This window comes from Mustela nigripes, chromosome 5, assembly GCF_022355385.1.
Source record: "Mustela nigripes isolate SB6536 chromosome 5, MUSNIG.SB6536, whole genome shotgun sequence".
Classification (NCBI taxonomy): domain Eukaryota; kingdom Metazoa; phylum Chordata; class Mammalia; order Carnivora; family Mustelidae; genus Mustela; species Mustela nigripes.
In genome coordinates, this window is record NC_081561.1 from 27,163,869 (window position 1) to 27,173,563 (window position 9,695).

The 9,695-nt window shown below is 44.8% G+C and overlaps 1 non-coding gene across 1 annotated transcript; it reads right to left on the reverse strand.

Moving 5' to 3' along the window:
* Nucleotides 1-9,170: 9,170 nt before the first annotated feature.
* LOC132018903 (small nucleolar RNA U13) lies at nt 9,171-9,274 on the reverse strand. Its single transcript, XR_009404677.1, has one exon. It is a non-coding gene; the product is annotated as a small nucleolar RNA U13 (small nucleolar RNA).
* Nucleotides 9,275-9,695: the final 421 nt, after the last annotated feature.

Genomic DNA, 9,695 nt, shown 5'->3' on the forward strand with positions numbered 1-9,695 from the left:
AAGTTTTGGTTGAGGCACAGACCTAGCAAGAACGCGGGGCAGTCCCACAAACCCAAATACAACTTCTGGCTTCCATACTACAAACTTGTCAGATTCTCCATTGCTTCTAGTTTTTAATGAGATGATCATAAATTCTCTTTACTTTCCAGAGGATAAAATGTTGACTGAGTGCTTAGTGGTTTGTGTTTTCTCTCCGATCCCCCATCTAAATGATCAACATATTAAGAACAACAAACCTCCCACACATTTTCTGTGATTCTAGATATTCAGAATAACTTCAACACTTTAGTTATAAAACTATTTGAGTTGCCTTTACTTAATAACCCTGTGATGAGCCTCCTGTGGTATAGCTCTAACACCTACTCACCACTCAGGGTTATGTAATGTCAGTTCTGCCCATAATTCTTGCAATGCAGAATGAATAAAACTCCAGCCCAGCATTCTGACTGGGTGTCTCAATTCTCCTTACATAATCATGGTTACCTCCCTGTTGGTAGTGATTTAGAAATGTCTTTCTAAAGTTCTGTGCACATTGGCTCAGCTTCCTTTAATTTTTTCTAAAGCTTCTGTCTTTTTTCCTTTGCATTTCTTTGGTTTTGAGCCACAGAGACTCATTATGGCTAGCTTAGACTGAAAAGTTGAGTATTGGGAGGGTATCGGATAGCTCACAGAATCAAGGGAAAGCTAGAGAACCAGGCTTAGGGAACCAACAATGAATGCAGCTCCGGGGGATTCAGTCTTGCCCTTGCCATCTGCTGGATGAATGAGTGACAATCAGATTTTTCCTTCTCTCCGACTCATGTTCATCATCCCAAGCCCCAGCAGAGAGAGCCTGGTTAGCCTAGTTTAGGTAGGAGCTAGACAGAGAAAGGACACTTTATCTGACAGTCATTACAACTGACCGCAAAGAGGTAACTCCCCAATCAATCTAGTGATTGTTGTGAGAGGAAGAGAAAGTGTGTGCTAGATGATCATACCCCAGAACAAATCCACCACACCCCATTTTCTCTTTCTAACCTCCATTTCCTACCTTTTCTAATTATCTGTAATAGGAGTGACCAATATATCTTCCAAGGTTATAGAAAAGGTATTTTTAAAAAATCCATTGGTATTGAAATATTTCCTAAAAGGTGTTAATGGTTAGAGAAATTTGGCTTTGCTGCTCAGCAGTTGGTTGAGGATTAAAGAAGATAATACATGTGGAGGCTCCTGGGTGGCTCAGGTGGTTAAGCTCAGGTCATGATCCCAAGGTCCTGGGATGGAGCCCTGTGTTGGGCTCCTTGCCTACCAAGAGCCTCCTTCCCTCTCCCCATCTCCCTCTGCCAGCTGCTTCCCCGGCTTGTACTCTCTCTATGTCAAATAAATAAATAAAATCTTTAAAAAAAAGAAGGTAATGTATGCAAAATACCTATCACAGTGCCTATCATGTAGCAAGTTCCACTAAATATCATTGCCATCCCAGTCCTTCCCCAGTGGTTTGCAGAAGCCAGCTCATACCAGCTCACAAGAGCCAATCATTTGATTTTCGGGATTTTTGTGAGCCAATTGACATAACATTGGTAGCTTGAAGTTGACCGTGATGGGAATATTTACGTCATGGAAATTGGAAATATTGCAAATGAGGGTCTGTCCCCAAGGTAGCTATTAATCATTTACCCATACACCATCGCCTCCACTTCTTTCTTCACAAAATGTGAGTAGAACCATGAAGAATTAGTTAGGATTAGATTCAGCTGTGAGTAAAAACACTAACAACAGTGGTTTACTACATGTAAGTTCATTCTCTAGATTTGGGAAGGTAGTCTGGGCTTGGCTAGGAGCTCTACTTTGTTGCTTCTCTATCCTTAAAACATGGCTTTTACTTCATGATCTAAGATGGCAGTTGTAGGGGCCAAGGGCTGGCCTCCCCAAGATAGGCCAGTCTGGCATGAACATTATTTTGAATAAAAAGCAATCAAAAGGTAGCAGCTGATTAGGAGAAGCTCTTCACCTTTCCCTCATGGCCTGATTGTACCAGAGAGCTCTTTTGTACCAAAGAGAGCTATTTACAGAGATTCCACTTTAACTAGGAAACTTATCTGCAAAATAGGGAGACCTTTGTTTTTTTTCTTTTCTTTTCTTTTTCTTTTTTTAGACCTTTGTTTTCTAAATATCTCCTTACACCTTACCACTAATGGTCTTTCACTCCTTTTCACTCCTTTGTATCCTCTCCCAAGCTCGTGTAAGTGTCATGTTGCCTCATTGTCTTTGGAATTTCATACGCTACCAAATTTGTTTTCTTCTGTTAATCTTTCTCATGTCAATTTGATTCTTAGTCCAGCTAGAAGGACCTTGCAGGACAGAGGAAATTCTTCCTCCCCAACACTGCTCAAGCTCCACATTACAGCCAGTAGGGAAGAGAAAGGCAAAGAAACACTCTCCTTTCTGTTAAGATCTTTGACAGAAGTAATGCACAACATTTCTGCTTATATGAAATAGGCTGAGGTGAATGAAGTCACTTAACCATATCTAGCTGCAAGGGAGGCCTGCACATGTTTATTTACTCCAGGCAGCTATGTGCCCAGCTGGAAACTGGGGCAAAGGATCGAGAAGCTATGGGAAGGCAGTTGGCCATCCCTCCTATTACCAGCTAGAACCCTGGGCTTGACCTTTACTGACCACTAGCTTATACTCACCAATCTTTGTCCCACATTTTTCCTTGAGCTCTTCTTTCTAGCTTATCTCTCTTTCTTTTTATAAAAGATTTATTTATTTTGAGAGAGAGAGAAAGCAGAGGGAGGGTCAGAGGGAGAGGGAGAGAGGAAAAACCCAATGAAACAAGAAGCCTGATGTGGGGCTCGATCTCATGACCCAGAGATCATGACCCAAGCTGAAACTGTGAGTGTGATGCTCAACCAACTGCACCACTGAAGTGCCCCTCCAGCTTATCTCATAACTCAGGCAAATGGAAAGCAAAACCAGCCCTCAAGCAGGAGGAATTGCCCTAACAGGACCTCTCGCTGGCTCAGACCTCCCAGACCAGTTTAAGCTTAGCCCCCAACTCACTTCTGCACAGATGGATGATAGAATGACCTACAATTACCTTTTCCTAATTATAATACTAAAACCTCCACCCAAGGAGGAGCCTCAGTCTCATTTACATAACATACAATGTGTGTGCAGACATGTTTCCTTAAGACTCATGCACGGCCTTAAGCCTGCCTCTACATTTGATGACAAAGGCTTCTTTATCTAAATATTCATCCTAGGGACGCCTGGGTGGCTCAGTTGGTTAAGCAGCTGCCTTCAGCTCAGGTCATGATCCCAGCGTCCTGGGATCGAGTCCCGCATCGGGCTCCTTGCTCCGCAGGGAGCCTGCTTCTCCCTCTGACTCTGCCTGCCTCTCTGTCTGCCTGTGCTCGCTCTCGCTTGCTCTCTGACAAATAAATAAATAAAATCCTTAAAAAAAAAATAAATAAATAAATAAATAAATAAATATTCATCCTAACCCTAAATAAAAGGAACTCATCGCCCTTGCTCAGGAAGTCAAATCTTTGGAAGGTATTCCCCATGATCTCCTTATTTGCTGCAAATAAAATTTTCTTTGTGGGAAAACCCAGAACAGCTTCTGATTTACCAGGGAGCGAACTCAATGTTGATTCTGGTTATACTCTTGCTAGTTGGTGGGACTTAGGAAAGTAAAGATGAGAGGGGAAAGTCCTGTGACAGGAATGTGTGTCGTTTGTGGAACTCTGAAGGGGCTGGCTGGAATAGAAAATTAGAAATACTGAAAATGAGATTAAATAAACAAGATGGAAGCCAGATCTCAGTCAGGGTCCAGGAAAGCAGACAAAAGGATTTTTATCTGGTACCATTAGAAACAGGAGGCATTGAACTTTTGAGTAGGGGTGCTGTACAATCAGAGGCATTTAAAAAATTTTAATCTGGCACTGACATGCTAGACATGTTGAGGAAGGGTGGAATAACAGGAAACATCAGGCTGGGTGGAGGGGAGACTGATTTCACAATCCAGCTGTGAGGTAGGAGTACATCTGAGAGGCATTTGCTAGAAAATATGTTCAAATTGATGTCTGGCCTGATAGGGAGTTTCAGACTGGGGTGGCCAGCACACAGCATTTACAGGGTAAATAGAGCAAATCTACCTTGGTAGGTGTTTTTGATTGGGTCACTTAGAAGCAGAACCTGGCATGGGACTTTTGTTCAAGGGATTGATTGAGGGAGGAGGAGGAGAGTGGGAAATGGGATGGCAAAGGGGAAGAAGCTGAGCCCACAGGGAGGCTCTTGGCACAGATGGCACAAGAGTGGGCTCCAGCTGGAGGCAAGGGGGCTGGTGTTTTGAGGCCCTACATCAGGCAGTCATTGACACAGGTCTGCCCAAAGTACATGTAAGTGGGGGAAGGTTTGGGTCCCATTTGGTCCAGAGAAATTCAACAGAAAAGGGAACAGCCATGTGTGGTTTTTAGACCACATGCTTGTGAGTGATGAGTGGACTGGCTGCTAAAAAGGACCTGAGAGGGGCCCAGACAGCATCCATTTCAGTGTGTCAATTTTGGGGTGTTGGATTTGAGGTGGCAAAGAAATAAGGTATTGCTATATGACTAGTGGGAAATGGGAGCTACAAAATAGGAGTTCATGTAGAAGGATAGGGCTAGCTAAGCAGAGACTGGAGTGAGGGACTTCAGCAGACAGATGATAGTTCCAGTAAGAAAGAATGAGCTCTTCGAGTGCCCTGGATAGAGAGAGGGGCATAAGACTTTGGAAAGTAAGTTGGTTATACCCTAGAAGGAAGGTAGGTGGGAGAAGAGGAATCCATGAATATAACAAGGCAGAGATCAGTAGAAAGGTATTTTAGTGTGGTAGTTGAACTTACATTGTCCCTGGAAGTCAACAGAAGAAGGATGAGTATGGAAAAAAAGTAGAGGTGTTTTGTTTTTATTTTTTGTTAGTTCAGATGTTGTTGGTGGCCTTTGAGGGAACAACTTGACAGCAGAGCTGGCTTTGAAACCACATGGTGGGAGCTAGTAATGCTTTCCGTGTTTAATGCCATTCCATTCTGATTCTTAACTCTTTTAGGGCACTTCCTACTTCAGTTGATATGTGCTCATTCTTGCTCGCCCTAAGATTACTCTATGTTCTGGTTACCTAATGTTGCCTACCAGATTACCCCAGGACTTAGGAGCACGAGACACCATTTGTTATATTCACGGGTTCTGAGGGTTGGGAATTTGGATAGAGCCCAGTAGGGATGGCTGGTCTTTGTTCCATGATGTCTGAGGCTGCAGCAGAAAGCCTCAAAACTGGGGCCCCAAATCATCTTCAGGATTCTTCCCCCTCATACCTGACAGTGGATGCTGGCTGTTGGCTGGGGGCTCCAGTTTCTCTCCTGGGGGCCTAGATTGGGTTTTTCCTGCAGAGTGGCTAGGATTACTGGAAGAAAGAAGCAGGTGTGAGCTGTATTCCTTTTATGACCTCACCTTTCTTATGATCTACATTGTTTTCCCTGTATCCCATTGGTTGGTGCGGTCATAGCCCCACCCAGATTCAAGGGGTCAGAACAGGACCCTACCCTGGAGACTATAAAATGACCAAAGAGCAGGGAAGGGAGGGGCACTCATCTTTGGAAAATGTAGTCAGTTCTATTCTGCAAAGCCTTCCATTTACTTCTTATGACCAGCCCCTTTATTCAACAACCATCAATAACAACAGCAATGGAAGGAACGACCTGAGGCTTAGAACAGACTGGTAAGTGTGCTAGCCCAGATGACCTAGCAGGAGCTCTGTGGTTAACATGGACCCAGGGTTGCTGGGTTGATGTTGCTTCTACTAAGAACTGGATGCCTCTGAAGAGCAAATAAAACCTGTGGAGACCGGGACTGTTTCTTCAGTGTCCCTGCTTCCTCCATACTCACAACAGCCCAGGTTCAACACCAAGGCTACGAACAGAGATCCCTTAGCCACTGACCGACTGACTGGTCCTGAATTTGATACACCCATTTAATATGATGATTTTTAAAAAAGATTTTATTTATTTGACAGGCAGAGATCACAAGTAGGCAGAAAGGCAGGCAGGAGAGAGAGGGGAAAGCAGGCTCCCTGCTGAGCAGAGAGCTCAATGTGGGGCTCAATCCCAGGACCCTAAGACCGTGACCCAAGCTGAAGGCAGAGGCTTTAACCCACTGAGCCACCCAGGCATCCCTTAATATGATGATTTAATGTAATTTTGTATCTCTTTCCTCAGGAGAGTAGTCATGGGCCAGGGACTCTAAGGCTGCATTCAACTCATGGGCTGGAAGGCCAGGATGAAGCTGCTTTTTGTCTCTCTGCGCTAGCAGGGAGTAAGGCAGCACTCTTGTTAGGAGTGTGAGGGAGTGGGAGACGCCCAGGAGCTTTCAGGTGGAGCAATTAGAGGGTGATGTGAGGTAACTACGGAGGAAGAACAGGACGGCTGGAAGGGAAGCAGCTGAAGCAATTCCTGTGCGTCCAGCTCAGAGAGAGGAGGGGAGCCAATTTCCACCCCCTCCTCAACTCACATCCCAGCCCTAAACATGTTTCACAGCCTAGAGGCGGGGGGAACTCTGGCGATGGACACAGTCGGGGTGGCAGGGGTGTTTATCATGATCAGGAGTGGGTGGGAAAACAGATCTTAAAACTTATATCAGATCTCAATTTTCCATCCCCTGCCTATCCTATGCCCTACACCCCTTTCCACCCAAGCCAATCTTTGACGTTATCTCTTTAGAAATGTCCTTGGGCTAGCAGTTTCTTTCTCTGAGATAGCAGATCAGGAAGGTCCTTCGGAAACCACCGTTTCCACTTCCGCTGTACGGGCAGAAAGCATGGGGCAGCCCAACCTGGGAAGTAACAGAGGACCAAAGCCGGCTCTGTGTTGTAGGACTACTGTCCTCATCAGGTCCTCGCTGTCCAGCACCAGCCCTGGAGGGCCTGCTCAGGGGGTCTTTTTGCCTCTGCTTTCTCCCCATCCTGCTTGCCTCTGCTAAAAGCTGTATTCTCTCTGCTCAAGCCCCCTGAACGTAACTCCCTGTAACTTCTCATCTTACCCCCACTCTTTGGCCTCATCTTCATGGCCCTTGGTGGACTTGGCTTCAACTGCCTCATTTGTGAGTCACCCTGGCTGCTTTGTTCCAGTCCCACCAATGTGCTTATTGCTCTCTCCCACGTAGGAATTACTCACCGCTTACGTTCCCAATCCTTCTGGAATATGCTTCCTCCTCCCATGACTTTCATTCTCTCTGATCATTTATTATTTTGTTTAAGCTAACAATGCTGTTCCCTTGCCCCTGATAACTAAAACAATACATGTTTGTTGGTGAAAATCTGTAAAATGAAAAATGTATACAGAAGAAAATGGAAAGAACCCATGATTCTGCAACCTGATTTTAACTAACACTACCATTTTGGTGGGCTTCCTTCTAGTATTCTCCTCACCAGAACTCCTTCCTGCCTCAGGCCTCCATGCATGCTTGTTATTCCTTCTACTTAGAAGTCACTCTCCCTCTCCATCCCTCTTCCCTCTTCCTGCTCCCCTCTCTTCTTCTCTTCCCTCTTCATTCTGTGAGTAAATCAACCCATGTGTGTAATCATAAAGGTCATTCTTTCAGGAAAACCTTTCGTTTACCCCCAAGTTATGTCTCTCTATTATACACTCAGAGTACCCAGTACTTTTCCTTGTAGCACTTACCACAACTAGAAATAAACCATCATTTTTGTCCTCATGTGTTTAATGTCTGTCTAAGCTGCTTGACTTGACGTAAGGTCCATGACTTGCTCGCTTGTTTACTCTGTGGACCTAGCATCTACCACAGCGCTCCGTATACAGAAAACACACAACACATCGCACCAAGACACCTTCCTAGAATAACCATACACCTGTCCTCTCAGCACTTTAATATAATCGATTTAACAAATATAATAAATCAGTCACCATACGAGACCTGATTCTGGGAAAAGGTTACCTGGTTCTTGCCCCAAGGAGTCCTCAGTCTTTTGAGGGAGACAGACAAGTAAGGTGGAAGATTCTAAGATGTCCTTGATGGTCAGTTATAAGTATATGTGGTCAATAGTATTAAGTAAAGCATGGGGAAGAGTCCCCAAACTAACCTTGATGGAGATGATGCAATGGCTTTAATTTGTCCTTGTTAGCACATTTACTTCACAGAATCATGGGTTTCCAGCTCTTTCTGTAATGTAAGGAAACTAAAGCAGTAAAGGGCAATAAAGTGACTTGGTCAAAGCCACCGAGTAATTTATTGGTGGCAGGTCTGAGATTAGAGCCTCAGTCTTGAGACTCCCAGTCCAAGACTTAGTATAGTATCTTAACTATATCTTAAGGGACTTTGGAATCTGCCTCCTTCCTCTTTACATTCTCCAAGTCCTGCTGATTTTACCTTGTAAAGGTTTGTCCAGTCTGTCTGCTTTTCCTCCACTCCCCTTCACCATACTTCCTGCCTCCATTTTCTCTAGCCTGGGTCCCACACTCACCTCTGACCTTGTGTCTCTGCTTTTAGTCTTGTCCTGCTCAGATTCCTTCCCCATTTTGCAGCCAGGGTGAGCCTCCACAGGCCTAACTGTGAGCATGTATATCCCCAGCTTAAAGCCTTGAGGGGTATAGCTGGTTAAGCATCAGGCTCTTGGTTTCGGCCCAGGTCCTGATCTCATGGGTTAGGAGACTGAACTCCTCATCGGGCTCGGCCAGTGTGGAGTCTGCTTTGGATTCTCTCTCCCTCTGTCCCTCCTGCTCATGCTCTTGCTCTCTCGTATAACTAAATAAATCTTTTTCAAAAAATATTTTATTTGACAGAGAGAGATCACAAATAGAGAGACAGGCAGAGAGGGGGAAGCAGGCTCCCCACTGAGCAGAGAGCCCTATGTGGGGCTCGATCCCAGGACCCTGAGATCATGACCTGAGCCAAAGGCAGAGGCTTTACCCACTGAGCCACCCAGGAGCCCCTTAAACTAAATAAATATTTTTTAAAAAAAGCCTCATTGAGTTTTTAGTTCAAAATTACCAATATGGCATATTATTTTATAACAAAATACTGCAGACTGGGTGGCTTAAACAACAGAAATTTCTCACAGTTCTGAGGGTTGGAAGTCCAACATCAAGGTGTCAGCAATGAGGTTTAATTCTGAGGCCTCTTCTTTTTTTCCCACATCAGGAAGGCAGTGTGCCAAGGTTGTAATAAGGTTTCGGAAAGGCACATGTCACACAATGGCATGAACACCCAACCGTCATTCTTGCGAACCACAAAAGGATCAGAGACCTCTTCTTTTGACTTGTAGGTGGCCACTGTCCCCCTTGGGACATATGAAAATATGGCCTTTTCTCTGTGTGTACATGAGAAGACAGAGATCCCTTGTATCTTCTCCTCCTTTTATAAGGATACAAACCCCATCAAATTAGGGGCCCATTCTTCAGACCTCATCCCTATCCCCAAATATAGTCACATTGAAGTTTTGGGCTTCAAGAGATGAATCTTGGGGGCACACAATCTCATTCACAGCACATGGTCTACCAAGCCCTTCTTAACCCAGCCTGCTTTACCAGCTTTGTCTAAGCCCCTACCCTCTCTGCCTCCATGCTTCTGTATCTCTAGTCTCTCTTGGTTCCTTTAACTTGTTCCATTCTCTGCAGCTCTGAGCCCTCCATCACCTTCCTTTCTTTCTCTGCCTGTTCT